The following is a 13,143-nucleotide window of genomic DNA, read 5'->3' as shown; positions in this document are numbered from 1 at the left end:
GAAATGGAAAAACAGATGGACGGCTGCATCGATGGAAGTCCTTCCAGGATGAAAGGGGTGTTGTTAAGTATTGATAAGTGGTTCTCAAACTTTTTCACTTTAGAAAGAATTTGTCTCTCGAAGTACGACCTATGCTTATATAAAATGTGTTTAAATTAAGTTAATTAAAATCATTACCATTCGTAAAAAGTAAAAAATAAATAAATGCTGTACTTAAAGGTAAAGTATTAGCATATAGGAGCCTATATTCATCAAAACCTGGAAATGTAGCTCGGGCCTCATAAATTTATGTCATCATATTCATATCATATACAAACCAAATTGCATGTACATATGATATATTTGAATGGGGGAGACCAGGGTTAGTTGTGCTTCTATTATATTTCTCTACAGATCTTTAAGATCTTACTTTACAAGTGTCTGCTATTAAATTGCATATAAGTTAATTTTCAGCGCATACAGAAATCGTGAACCCTTTTTAGTTTCAAACAGGAGGAGTGAAATGTACAATTCAGCCCACAGTTTGGGTTAGTTGTAACACACCCTGTGGTGAGATGTAAATGATGATTTCCACCGGGGTGAGATGAAACATTATAAAATAAGAATTAAAACCAAAAAATAGATTTGAAAGCTTTTTATTCAGCATTGAGCTTTCAATATAATTTGTGTCTCTGTGTTTCAAAGCTGAATAAAATGTGCATCAGATTCAACAATTGAACACTATTTGTGTTTGCAGGCTTCATGAGCCCACAGAGTTCAAACACTGAGCTCAAACTACTTTTGACTTTCTCTTTAAAGAGCTATAGGAATACTGAAATTAAATCATATAAAGACATTTTTGAATCTGCTTGAGGTTGGTGGAAACATTTCACCGACGTTACGAGCAAGTTATTAGCTTTTATTTTTACAACTGACCCAGTGTTATGTGGCCATGAATCTGTTCTCCCACAGCAAACAGCTAAAACATTATCACCAACAATGTGGATTAAATATATCCACACACAGATTACATGGGTTTAACTACAAATCAGGCATTGATATCTTAAAAATAATTCAAGTAAAAAATATTACTTTGCTGAAACGTAGTGTTTCCTCTCTAATATCTGCTGTGTCTGCCACAGGACCTGGTCAGTCATCCACAGCCAGAAGGGTTAGGAAGTGCGAGATTGATTTGTGACTATTTCCTGGTTTCTCCCCCGTGAAATCTAAACATTAACCTGTATTTTTAATATATGATTTAAAATTACGTTTTTCAATTAGAGATTAGATCTGCTCACAGTGCGTCATTTACAGTTTTAGAAAACTGAGTGATTATTAGGTATGCACCGATACCACTTTTTTACAAAACGATATGAGTATTTTAATTTATGTTCTAGCCGATACCGAGAACTGATACCAATACTTCATAGATTTGGTTTCGATAAAGTTTATTTATTTATTTATTCATTTAGTTTTTGCTTGTTGCAAGGATAACCACAAACATCTTTAAGAGAAGGCTTTTCCAAGCCAAAAATATACACACATTGTTGATAAACCTGCAAATCCAGACCTTATCTATTAAAGATTAACTGTGGACATTTAAATGATGAGTTATCCTTGCGCTGACATCCCTCCACGACTTCACACATTACATAAAGTGTGTGCAGTGTACGTTAACTTTTGAAGTCACTCTCTTACACTGCATATTCGGGAAGCATAAAACCCTGTTATGGGCAATTTTTTCATATTTACGAGTCCTGCCGTTAATCCGCAGGTCAGGTATAAAGTAGGCTATACTTGATGCTATACTTTAAGTTTAACTATAGGTGGGTCACGGCTAGATAAGATAAATAGCCATAATTACTCAAAGCATACTCTCATTTTAAAAATCATGCGACCATCATCTCACAATGTTTAATAATAATTAATCTTATTTTTATTAAAACGAGTGATTTAGCAATGCCGCGCCACTGACAAGCCAACTGCAGATCAAACAAAGCAACCATCGCTGCAACCTTTTTCTGAATTTCAGCTGTTCTTTTTTGCATTTGATTATTATGCGTTCAATGTTAAAAAAATCAATAATGAATAGAGTGTATCCTGCGTTTGTGCGTTTTATCACTGAAGCTGCCCTTTTTCAAAACTAAAAGTTGCTTTGTCTCTCTGGCAATATTTCAGCTTTATCTAATGAAAAGTTAATTTAGATGAGCCAATATTCAAAAATTGCAGTAAAGTAACTGTGACGTGCGGCCACACATCGAATCTGAGGTCTGTTCTCATCTCTCTCTCGCTGTCATCCAGACATTGATACATAGACACCACACAAGTCATGTCACAAAACTGAGGCTGGTACCAGCTGACAGGTAGAATAGCTGAAGCCTTTGCGAAATCTGTCAAATACAGCACTGAAATGAACAGGCATAAATGTCTTTGGCCCAAAAAGTCTATCAGTAGGATATCTGTAAAAACGCAATCAGAGCCAATGTTATGTAGAAATTGTGTAGCCTAATAATTATATTAATTTTAATAAAAAAGAAAACCAAAATAAATAATTCATTGCATTTTTCGTTTGCTAAAAAATATACAAAGGGTGGCTAGTTTGTATTAATGTGTTGTAATATTAATTAAATGTGTTTAGCCTATTTAAGCTTAACGGTTATATATACTGCCAATAGGCAAGCCATTCAAAAAATATTATTTTATTGTGTACTGGGTTAGAATTAGGGATGCTCAAAATAATCGATTAACCGTTAACCGAAAGGGTGCGTGACCAATTAATGCTATCAGTTAAACGATTAAAATTATTATTTTATATATTTTTAGTTTGGCTGCATAAGCGGCCGATTGAATGCGCCTTTGCGTTAAGAGGGGCATCTTTTGCACGCGGCTCATCCCAGAGCAGCAGTTTGTGTTGTCAAGACAACTACAGAGAACTTTTAAAGAGCTTGGTTTCCGCTACATTCATTCTTCCATGGCGGGGACCAAAATGCATCCCGCCACGGCTACATTACCCATTCAAAACATTCAGTTATTGTTGTTGTTGTTTTTATTAGCGGATTATAATCGCAACAAAACGTATTAAAAGGTAAGTGGATTATAACAGCGCAAATTTTTTTGTAACCATATAGTGCTATGCGCTATTGTTTAATCCTTTGGGGTTACGTGCTGACTGACTGAATGACTGACAGGTGCGCGATGCGTGAGGCCAGCAAACACGCAGAAGCTTTCAGTTAAGATGAACAGTTTCTATAGTTATACTTTATTTATAGATAAAGTATGACTCTACATATAATCACTCTATCTTGCTGGCGTTTATGGCCGTTTCGCTTTACTTCAGGACGCATTAACACCGCTCTGAAGGTCTAATCGCTGTTTTAAGTTATCCAGAGCTGTACGAATGTACAAATCTTGAATATCATAATATTATTAAATATTACAATTTTATCAACATATACAGCAACACTTTTGCACAATTGATACCCAGCTGATTCAGTCGTTTCATAAGAGGACCGCGCTTCTTCTCTTCTTTTTTTCCTTGTCAACATAAAGGCAGTGAGGTGCGCCTCGCGTTTTTGAAATGAAAAAAGCACGTTAGCTGAGCTCGGCCACTTGTTCAACTGCAAGACATACTTAACTTGCGAGACGATAATGTATAACCCGTGCCTACAGACACATTTGCCAAATTAGCAAAATGGAAGAAGAATATTGCTTCAAACAGACGTGTTGATGCCAAAAAAAGCGTTGATGTTGACCTGGATCTGCATCATAAACGCAACAAATAGGCTTTACCTTTTACTTTACAGCATATAAAGCATGTATGCACATTAATGCAATATCATATTTAAACAAAAAACTGTTTACAAAATGTCAACATATGCGCGCGTCGTTGTTGTTTTTTCATCACGCAGCGCGCGCACTTGAGCCGCGATGGAGAGAAAGGAAACCATAGCAAGACATAATCTTTAAAATAATGATTTCTATTAAAATGTAAAAAGGTTTTGTGATTATAATAATAACAGCGGGGCATTAAATAAATGCATATTTTCCGTGGAGCGAGCGATTTGAGGAAGTCAGCTATTTTATTTGACGGAAGACAAAAATATGATTGGAAAAAAACAGCCTATGCTGGTTATTAAAAATAATCAGTCAGTGTTTTCGATTTGTAATATAAATTAATTATTTAAGTGCAAAATAATTTAGGGCAGTCCTATTTATTTTATTCATTTTATTTAGATTATTCTGTTCATCTGTGCTAAACACTGCAGGTTCGTGAAAATGCTCTGTTGTATTGTTCTATTATTAATATGCTAGCATATAAAAATAAATCAGTATTTTATGCAATATTTAATGTGTCAGACACAAAATAGACATGTCAATTTGTTTAATATAAAATTAATAGTAATCTGACCAGTTAACTGTTAATAACCGATTAATGAGCGGCAGTTGTCGGTTAGCAAAATTAACCGAAATGAGCATCCCTAGTTAGAATATATATTTTACATGAAAAACAATATGTAGCAAGTCTCGCTGTCATTTAAAACATGCAATTCATTACACACCAGAGCTGTTGGCCTACACTTACAGGGCGGTGTTGGTGAATAGTCATACTGCGCACCACGTTATTGAGCTCAAATATCATGTGATTATGTGACCCGATAGCCATTATTAACTTGAGAGATTTTAAAAATAAAAGGCCTTTTAAAAAAAGGAACAACACACAAATCGGCAACAAGTAAAACTGGTCCCTTGGAGTTCAGCACTTGTCATCTTGCCAGTGTATGCTGCGTGGTGTGTATAGCGCCCTTATGCGGCGCTTGTTAACTGCCACTGGTGAGAGAGAGCGTGCCCGTGAGAGCTCAGTGCAAGTATCGTTATAATCTCAAGCAAAATCATACCGTTATAAATATTCTATTAACAATACTTATCACAATACTTAATACTTATGTCTTTAGATTTTTTACATAATGTTCCATTACTTAAAATTTCTTTCATTTTTTTTATTTATAGTTTATATTAAAATGAGTGCTAGCTTGTTTTGCTGTGATCATTATGCAAGGATCATATTTCATGTTCGGTTTATTCTTCAGTAGCCGATAGATTCATTAATAATGTATTTTTTAAAGGATTGTTTAAAAGGACTAAGCTATAAATATATAATTCATTAGGCTAATTATTAAGACATTGAAGTCAGGTAGGATAACAAATCACATCCATGTAGTAAATTACTGTTGAGTGGGATCTGTGCGTGGTATCTGCCTTTCATGTACGATATGAGTGAGTATTTTAAGTGTCACCCCGATACTGGTATTGGAATAGGTGCATCCCTAGTGATTATAAATACACTGTTTGACCAATTCATACGTGATTTATCAATTCATAGATGCAGCATTTCCATAATTTGGTGGAAGTGAGATCATATCTTAAGTAAAACACATAGGGCCTTATCATACACCCAGCGCAATGCAGCGCATGGCGCGGTGCAAATGTTATTTGCTAGTTTCACCTTGACGCAAGTGTTGTTTTGCTGTTTTGCACCACGTTGTTTATATAGCAAATGCATCTGCGCTTATATGTGCACCCATAGGCGTTCTGGTCTAAAAAGGAAGGTGTTCTGAGGCACGTTGCTATTTTGAGAAACTATAATAGATTTTTCATTAGACCAAAACAAACCCGGTCTAAACTCCAGCGCAGAGTTGCGCCTCGCTTACACACTGCTTAATAGCCTACACACAAGATGTAGAGCAATACGCAAATATCTTTACATATGAAAAAATTAAAATATTAAGCATATATATAGGATATAATAAGAATATATATAGGATATAAATATAAAGGATTAAAATATTACAAAACATATTATTTTCTCGCCTACATAAATATGAAAAACCACTGCTTTTATGCCTTCTTCATCTCGGGAGGCTTTTTCAGTTCATTCATAACAATTTGCTTTTGTATAATGTTATTATTATTAGCAGTATTATTTATTATCTCCATATTTATATTTGTTTTATTAAAAACAAGCTTAGATTTGCCCACCTGCAGGTTTTAGACCATATGGGGCACAGCATGTGTATTAGGATATAACTCAGGTTTTTGACCACACTTCGTTATTAATTTTCATTTATTCGTTTGCTGGAAATTAGAACTGAATTTAGAAATAGTTTTGAAACGAATATGTGCTCTTAACAAGCAAAATTAACTATTTATAGGCTAATTGATGTCTGTGCGAAAAGGTTTCCCTATCCAAGAGCGAAAGTGAAAGTAGATCATTTATCTCTCATTCTGCACAGTAGATGCTCTGTTTAACTGTTTTCTGTTTAAAAAAAAGTGTTTACTGTTTGCTTGTGAAATGCTCAGTTTTTCCACTTACACTTACTTTACGTCCTGTAAATAGCGAATGCACTTATGGCGCGACGCAGCTGGCTCTTAAAGGTAATGGGAAATTAGACTCTGATTGGTTTATTCTCAAAACTCACCTATAACTCAATAAGAAAATAAACTCAACCCTTTTAGGCCATGCGCCACGGCGCAAAGCTGATTTTCCCGTCCTTAAATTAGCAAAAATGCATTCTGACACACCCTGGAAGCGTTTGCGCCCTGCGTTTTGCGCTCTGCGTATGGACCATCAAAATAGAGCCCATAGAGTTTGTGTAAACTGTGCAACTGACCACCGTTTTCAGGTTGACTCGGGTAAGGTTCGCGGGTGCTCCGTCTGTGTACACAAAGACTTTCAGTTTTTCTGTTTCTCCGAGCTTCAAACATGGCAAATTAGCTTGAGTCTGTTCTGCGGCCCGCACCATTTGAATCACATCCAGATTAATTTAAATCTGAGGCAACAAACTAAATCGAAAGCCACACCGCTAGACTATTTACATAACAAATGACTTCAGGCTATAAACCATAAATGTATTTTTTTACACAACTACTAACACATGTTAAAACCTTAGTCTCCTGAGTTTGCACTGCAGTAACTGAAATGCCAACAGGACTGGTCTGTAAAAGCACCTCTCTAACATGTATCTGCTTAAGCCCTCCACAGTTTTGATGACATGATGCACTAAACATACTAATCATAACAGTGTGATCATACAGAACAGGGAACAGCCAATGCTGATCACATCTGTTATCGTTTGCATCAAAGGGTAAAAGGACGTTCATATATTTATAATTATTATTCAGTGATTTCTCCACTAGAAGGAAACCTGCGTACAACACTTTGAGAACCACTGGTATAGATGGGTGTTTAGGCCTTGTCTGTGTCAGGTTTTTCCTTTTTTCAGGTATTGGAGAGCAGACAGAAGAGGGAGAATCACAAGAGCATCGGTGGAGATTTCTCTAAAAAATGCTGGAGAACAGCAGTTGGGGTTTTGTTGGGACTGTCTTTGTTTATTTGCAGATTGGAGTGGAGCAGAAGAAGGAGAACGGTGGAGATATACTTGAAGACCTGGAGCTCATGAAGCAGGTAGTGCTGCTTGAACAGACTAAACAATGGAGTTAGTTTCAAAAGAAATGTATTAAGATTAGTTAACGACCTGATATCTTTCTCTTTGACAGGTTGGCATGGAGCATGTGGAGAAACAGCGAACCACACATCAGTATTGACAAGTACATCGTAATAAATTAGGTACAGACTTACATTTTTAGTTTAATCAAATTAACTTAATAAAACATTTTAATATTAGTTTTAATAAAACTCACAGGAGATGTGCTTGTGGTGCTTCAGTGAGTGGAAAACCTGGTCTTAATGGGGCAGTAAGTGGTTGTCAGATATTTCCTTCAGATAGACAGAAATAGATACAATATTTTTGTTTGTTTGTATGATTCAATTGTATATTGCTATCTAACTTAACATTTGCAGATTGTTATTTGTTATATGATCGGATAAATTGATCTGTTCTAATTTATTTGTATGCTGTCAGCGTTAACACATTGAATATTACTGCACGTCTGTTGTCAGATAGATTGTCTGGCTGTTGTATTATTTATTAGTAATTTATGCTGTCGGCCTGTTCAACATTTGTAGCTTTTGATTGTTATTTGTTTTATTTACAGTTTTACTAATTATTGTAGCACATTTATCTCTTCTAAGTTTATAGATTGTCATCTAGTAGAGTATTTACTTATAGGTGTGAAATATTATTTGTTAGTTTTAGAACAGAACCAGACTGGAGACAATGGTAGATGAAACTTCCAAAGAATGGTATTAGATTAATGAATGACTTGACATCTTTCTATTGTATTTTACAGATAAGATGGCACCACATGGAGAAAAGAAGGAATCACACACCTCAGCAACGACTGGATGGTCAAGAATTTAATTTTTTTTTTAATTAGGTGGACGTGTGAATCGATGGACGTCCTTCCAAGATGGAGTGCTGGTTATTGTAGATAGTAATTAGGCCTTGTCTTTGTCAGGTTTTTCTTTATCAGGTAATGGAGAGAGAGCAGGCAGAAGAGGGAGACTCACAAGAGCATCAGTGGAGATTTATCTGAAAAACGCTGGAGAGCAGCTTGTGCATTTCTGGAGTTCAGCAAGCATGTAGAGCTCTGTTAGTCGTGTCTTTGTCTTTTACAGACTGGAGTGGAGCATGTGGAGACAAATAGGAATCACACACCTCAGTGGTGACTGGACACTGATGGTCAAGAATATCCTTTTAATGCAGAAGTATGGGTGCATGGATAGATGTCCTTCCAAGTGGAAGGGGGTGGTGGTGGGCATAGATTGTTAAATAGATGTTTTGTCTGTGGCTGTTATTTACATTGTAGGTAATGAAACCTCAACAGGCGAAGAGAGACACTCACAAGAGCATAAGTATTATAAATTATTATTATTGATACATTTTAAAATATATGTTGCATGTACGTATGATATATTTGTATGGGGGAGACCGGGGATAGTTGTACTTCTATTATATTTTTCTATATATCTTTGAGATCTTGAGTTACAAGTGTCTGCTATTAAACTGCAAATAAGTTATTTTTGCAGAGTAAACAGTAAATGTGAACACTTTTTAGTTTCAGGGCGTAATCACACTATGCTATCCGAACCGTGCCCAGGCCCATATCGTTTGAGAAGTGTGAGTGCTCCGAATCTGGCTCAGGTGCGGTTCACTTGGCCGGCCCTGGCCTGGTTGGAAGAGGTGTGCCAATAAACTGAACACGAGACGTGACGTTTAAGGAACTGTTTTATATGGATTTATTAATCATTCATACTGTTCAACGAATGCAAACTGTCGTACATTATTAAAGATGCAAACACCTCACTGCATGACAGCTGCACCTTTAGCAAACCTCCTAATTCCTGCAGCGCGATGACTTTATAATTGTTTATGAGCGTCAAAAGTGGCTGATCTGTTCAGCGATATAATTAACTGCGTGTCACCGCATCCCAAATGATTTACGTGAAGTTTATTTATAAACTAATTTCGAGAGGATCACGTGATTTTGATTGAACACGGCTGGTTCTGCATTAGCATGTATGATCCACCAATCACGGCATTCCTAACCCACTGTAAAGAGCCAGGGTTTCCCACTACAGTCATCTTCAATTTGAAGAATCCCCCCTTCCACCCCTACATCTCCACCTTTCCCTTCATAGGGTGGCACGGTGGCCCAGTGGTTAGCACTGTAGCCTCACAGCAAGAGCGTCACCGGTTCTAGTCCTTTAACAGGCCGACTGTCATTTCTGTGCATAGTTTGCATTTTCTTTCCGTGCTCGCGTGGGTTTTCCCTGGGTTCTCCGGTTTTCTCCCACATTCCAAAAACATGTACTACAAGTGAATTGATCAATCTAAATTTAGCACTACAGTCAAACCCTCATCCTACAGCATATCTCTACATAGCATTTATTTTAGTGATCAGCTCATATCAAGGGGGGAGTTGTCGAGATCTACCTGAGGCAAACGGGAGGGAGCCCAGGGCTCAAGGACCTTTTGAGCTCAGGTCTCTCTCCCGGGACAGCATGCTAAACTTGCTTATAATCAGTCATCAGCTAAGTGTGAACTCTTGAAAACGATATAACTAAATAAATTTCCACTGTGCTGAGTGAGAGCGCTTCTTACTAAACTGTGCATCATTGATGACGTAAGTATGCTCAGTCCCAAATGCGATGTGAGACGGGAGGGGGGACAAGTGTTCTTCGGCCCGGTTCAAGGCAACTGTACATAGTGTGAGAAAGCCCTCAAACAGGAGGAGTGAAATGTTACAATTCAGCCCACAGTCTGGGTTAGTTGTAACATTATAAAATGAGAATTATGACATAAAAATGGATTTGAAAGCTTTTTATTCAGCATTGAGCTTTCAGTATAGTTTGTGTGTCTCTGTGTTACAAAGCTGAATGAAATGTGCAAATGTGCATCAGCTTCAACAATTGAACACTATTTGTGTTTGCAGGCTTCATGAGCCCACAGAGGTCAAACACTGAACTCAAACTACTTTTGACTTTCTCTTTTATAAGCTATAGCAATACTGAAATTAAATCATATAAATACAGTTTTAAATCTGCTTGGGGTTGGTGGTAACATTTCACTGATGTGACTAGCAAGTTACTAGCTTTTGTTGTTTCAACTGACCCAGCATTATGTGGCCATGAATCTGTTCTCCTACAGCTAACAGCTAAAACATTATCACCAACAATGTGGATTTAGTATAACCACAATCAGACACACAGATTACATGGGTTTAACTACAAATCAGGGAATGATATCTTAAAAATAATTAATTAGCTAATCTCAGCTGAAGTGTAGTTTTTCTGTCTAATATCTGCTGTGTCTGTCACAGGACTTTTTCATATGTGGTATGAGGACTAAAATGAGCATGTGTGAAGTGAATCAGCTGATTTGTAACTAGTTCCTTGTTGTAGAGATTGTAAGTGTTACAACTATCCCCGCTCTCTCTCTTGAAATCTAAGGGCTCTATTTTGATGGTCCATGCGCAGAGCGCAACACGCAGGGCGCAAACGCTTTCAGGGTGTGTCAGAACGCATTTTTGCTAATTTAAAGATGGGAAAATCCGCTTTGCGTGTGGCGCATGGTCTAAAAGGGTTGAGTTTATTATCTTAATGAGTTATTGGTGTGTTTTGAGAATAAACCAATTAGAGTCTCATCTCCCATTCCCTTTAAGAGCCAGCTACGTCGCGCCATAAGCGCATTCACTATTTACAGGACGTAAAGTAAGTCTAAGTGGAAAAACTGAGCATTTCACTAGCAAACAGTTAACAAAAAAACTGTTAAACAGAGCATCTACTGCATGAGAATGAGAGATAATCGATCTACTTTCACTTTCGCTCTTGGATAGGGAAACCTTTTCGCACAGACATCAATTAACCTATAAATAATTATTTTGTTTGTTTAGCGCAAATATTCGTTTCAAAACTATTTCTAAATTCAGTTCTAATTTCCAGCAAACTAATAAATGAACAATAATAACGAAGTGTGCTCAAAAACCTGAGTTATATCCTAATACACATGCTGTGCCCCATATGGTCTAAAACCTGACAGGTGGGCAAATCTAAGCTTGTATTTCATAAAACAAATATAAATATGGATAAAATAAATAATACTGCTAATAATAATAACATTATACAAAAGCAAATTGTTATAAATGAACTGAAAAAGCCTCCCGAGATGAAGAAGACATAAAAGCAGTGGTTTTTCATATTTATGTAGGCGAGAAAATAATATGTTTTGTAATATTTTAATCCTTTATATTTATATTCTATATATATTCTTATTATATCCTATATCCTTAATATTGAATTTTTTCATATGTAAAGATATTTGCTTATTGCTCTCTTGTGCGTATTAAGCAGTGTGTAAGCGAGGCGCAACTCTGCGCTGGAGTTTAGACCGGGTTTGTTTTGGTCTAATTAAAAATCTATTTTAGTTTCGCAAAATAGCGACGCGCCAGAAATGCGCCTCAGAACACCTTCCTTTTTAGACCAGAGCGCCTATGGATGCACATATGAGCGCAAATGCATTTGCTATTTAAACAGCGTAGCACAACGCCTCAAAACCACTCTTGCGCCAATCTGAAATTAGCAAAAGACTATTGCGCCGTGCCTAGCGCCACATTGCGCCGGGTGTATGATAGTGCCATAAACATTAACTTGTATTTAAAATATAACGTTCACAATTACAATTTAAATTAGAGATTAGATCTGCTTACAGCGCGTCATTTACAGTATGTGTTTTAGTAAAGTGAGTGATTATAAATACACTGACCAACAAACTTTTAACAAAGTAAATCAAAAGCCACACCGCTAGGCTATTTACAAAACAAATATATATCGAAATATGTATCGGCTATACATCGAAAACACACATTATTATACACAACTATGAACACGTTAACACATTTGTGATAATTATTTCACCAATGATGCAGCTTGTAGAAATTTCTGAGTTAGCAGTAACTGAAAAGCACTTCACTAGTGCGGATCTGCTCGAGAGCTCCACAGTTTTTTTCATTCTTAGCATCCGATGACATGATGCACTAAACATACTAATCATAACAGTGTGATCATACAGTACAGGGAACAGCCAATGCTAATCACACCGGTGTTGTCGTATACATCAAAGGGTAAAAGGGCGTTCATATATTTTTAATTATTATTCTGTGATTCCTCCGTGCACCACTAGAAGAAAGCCTGCGTACCACACTTTGAGAACCACTGGTATAGATAGATAGTTAGGCCTTGTCTGTGTCAGGTTTTTCCTTTTTCAGCTAATGGAGAGCAGGCAGAAGAGGGAGACTCAAAAGAGCATCGGTGGACATTTATCTAGAAAATGCTGGAGAACAGCAGGTAGGGCTCTGTCAGTACTGTCTATGGGTGCGTTCCAAATCACATACTTGTACACTATTCTATGCCATTTTGTAGTGTAAATGGTGTAAGTAGTGTGTTCACACTGAAATATTCTTTTTTTTCGGCTTTTTTGCCTTTATTAGATAGGACTGTAATGGGACAGGAAACTAAGTGGGAGAGAGAGAAGGGTGTAGGCTTGGGAAATGTCTTCATGCTGGGATTCGAACTCGGGACGCCCTTTTGTGCTACTGCACCATATGTCAACGCATTGACCACAAGGCTATTGCACTGACAATATTCTTTTATTTTAAAAAGATTAAGTTCACTTTAAATTCCTGGATGATGCTCTTATTTAACCGTTT

The 13,143-nt window shown here is 36.8% G+C and overlaps 1 protein-coding gene and 1 long non-coding RNA gene across 3 annotated transcripts in view; both read left to right on the top strand.

Moving 5' to 3' along the window:
- The window catches only part of LOC137488046 (serine/threonine-protein kinase pim-3-like), a 22,786-nt gene extending 22,191 nt beyond the window's left edge, over window positions 1-595 (top strand). The window contains exon 9 of the transcript XR_012407759.1: window positions 1-595. This exon is cut by the window's left edge and continues 56 nt beyond it. The gene's annotated coding sequence lies outside the window, so the exon portion shown is untranslated.
- Window positions 596-7,090: 6,495 nt separating this feature from the next.
- On the top strand, window positions 7,091-8,621 carry LOC141386229 (uncharacterized). Of its 2 annotated transcripts, none has more exons than XR_012407797.1 (3): window positions 7,091-7,441; window positions 7,534-7,731; window positions 8,227-8,621. It is a non-coding gene; the product is annotated as an uncharacterized lncRNA (long non-coding RNA). The 2 variants fall into 2 exon arrangements; XR_012407796.1 differs by having other exon boundaries at window positions 7,365-7,441; window positions 7,534-7,603; window positions 8,227-8,287.
- The last annotated feature ends 4,522 nt before the right edge of the window (window positions 8,622-13,143 follow it).

Source organism: Danio rerio, chromosome 6, assembly GCF_049306965.1.
Source record: "Danio rerio strain Tuebingen ecotype United States chromosome 6, GRCz12tu, whole genome shotgun sequence".
Lineage (NCBI taxonomy): Eukaryota > Metazoa > Chordata > Actinopteri > Cypriniformes > Danionidae > Danio > Danio rerio.
The sequence above is the reverse complement of the archived record's forward strand: the minus strand, read 5'-3'. Positions and strand labels throughout refer to the sequence as shown.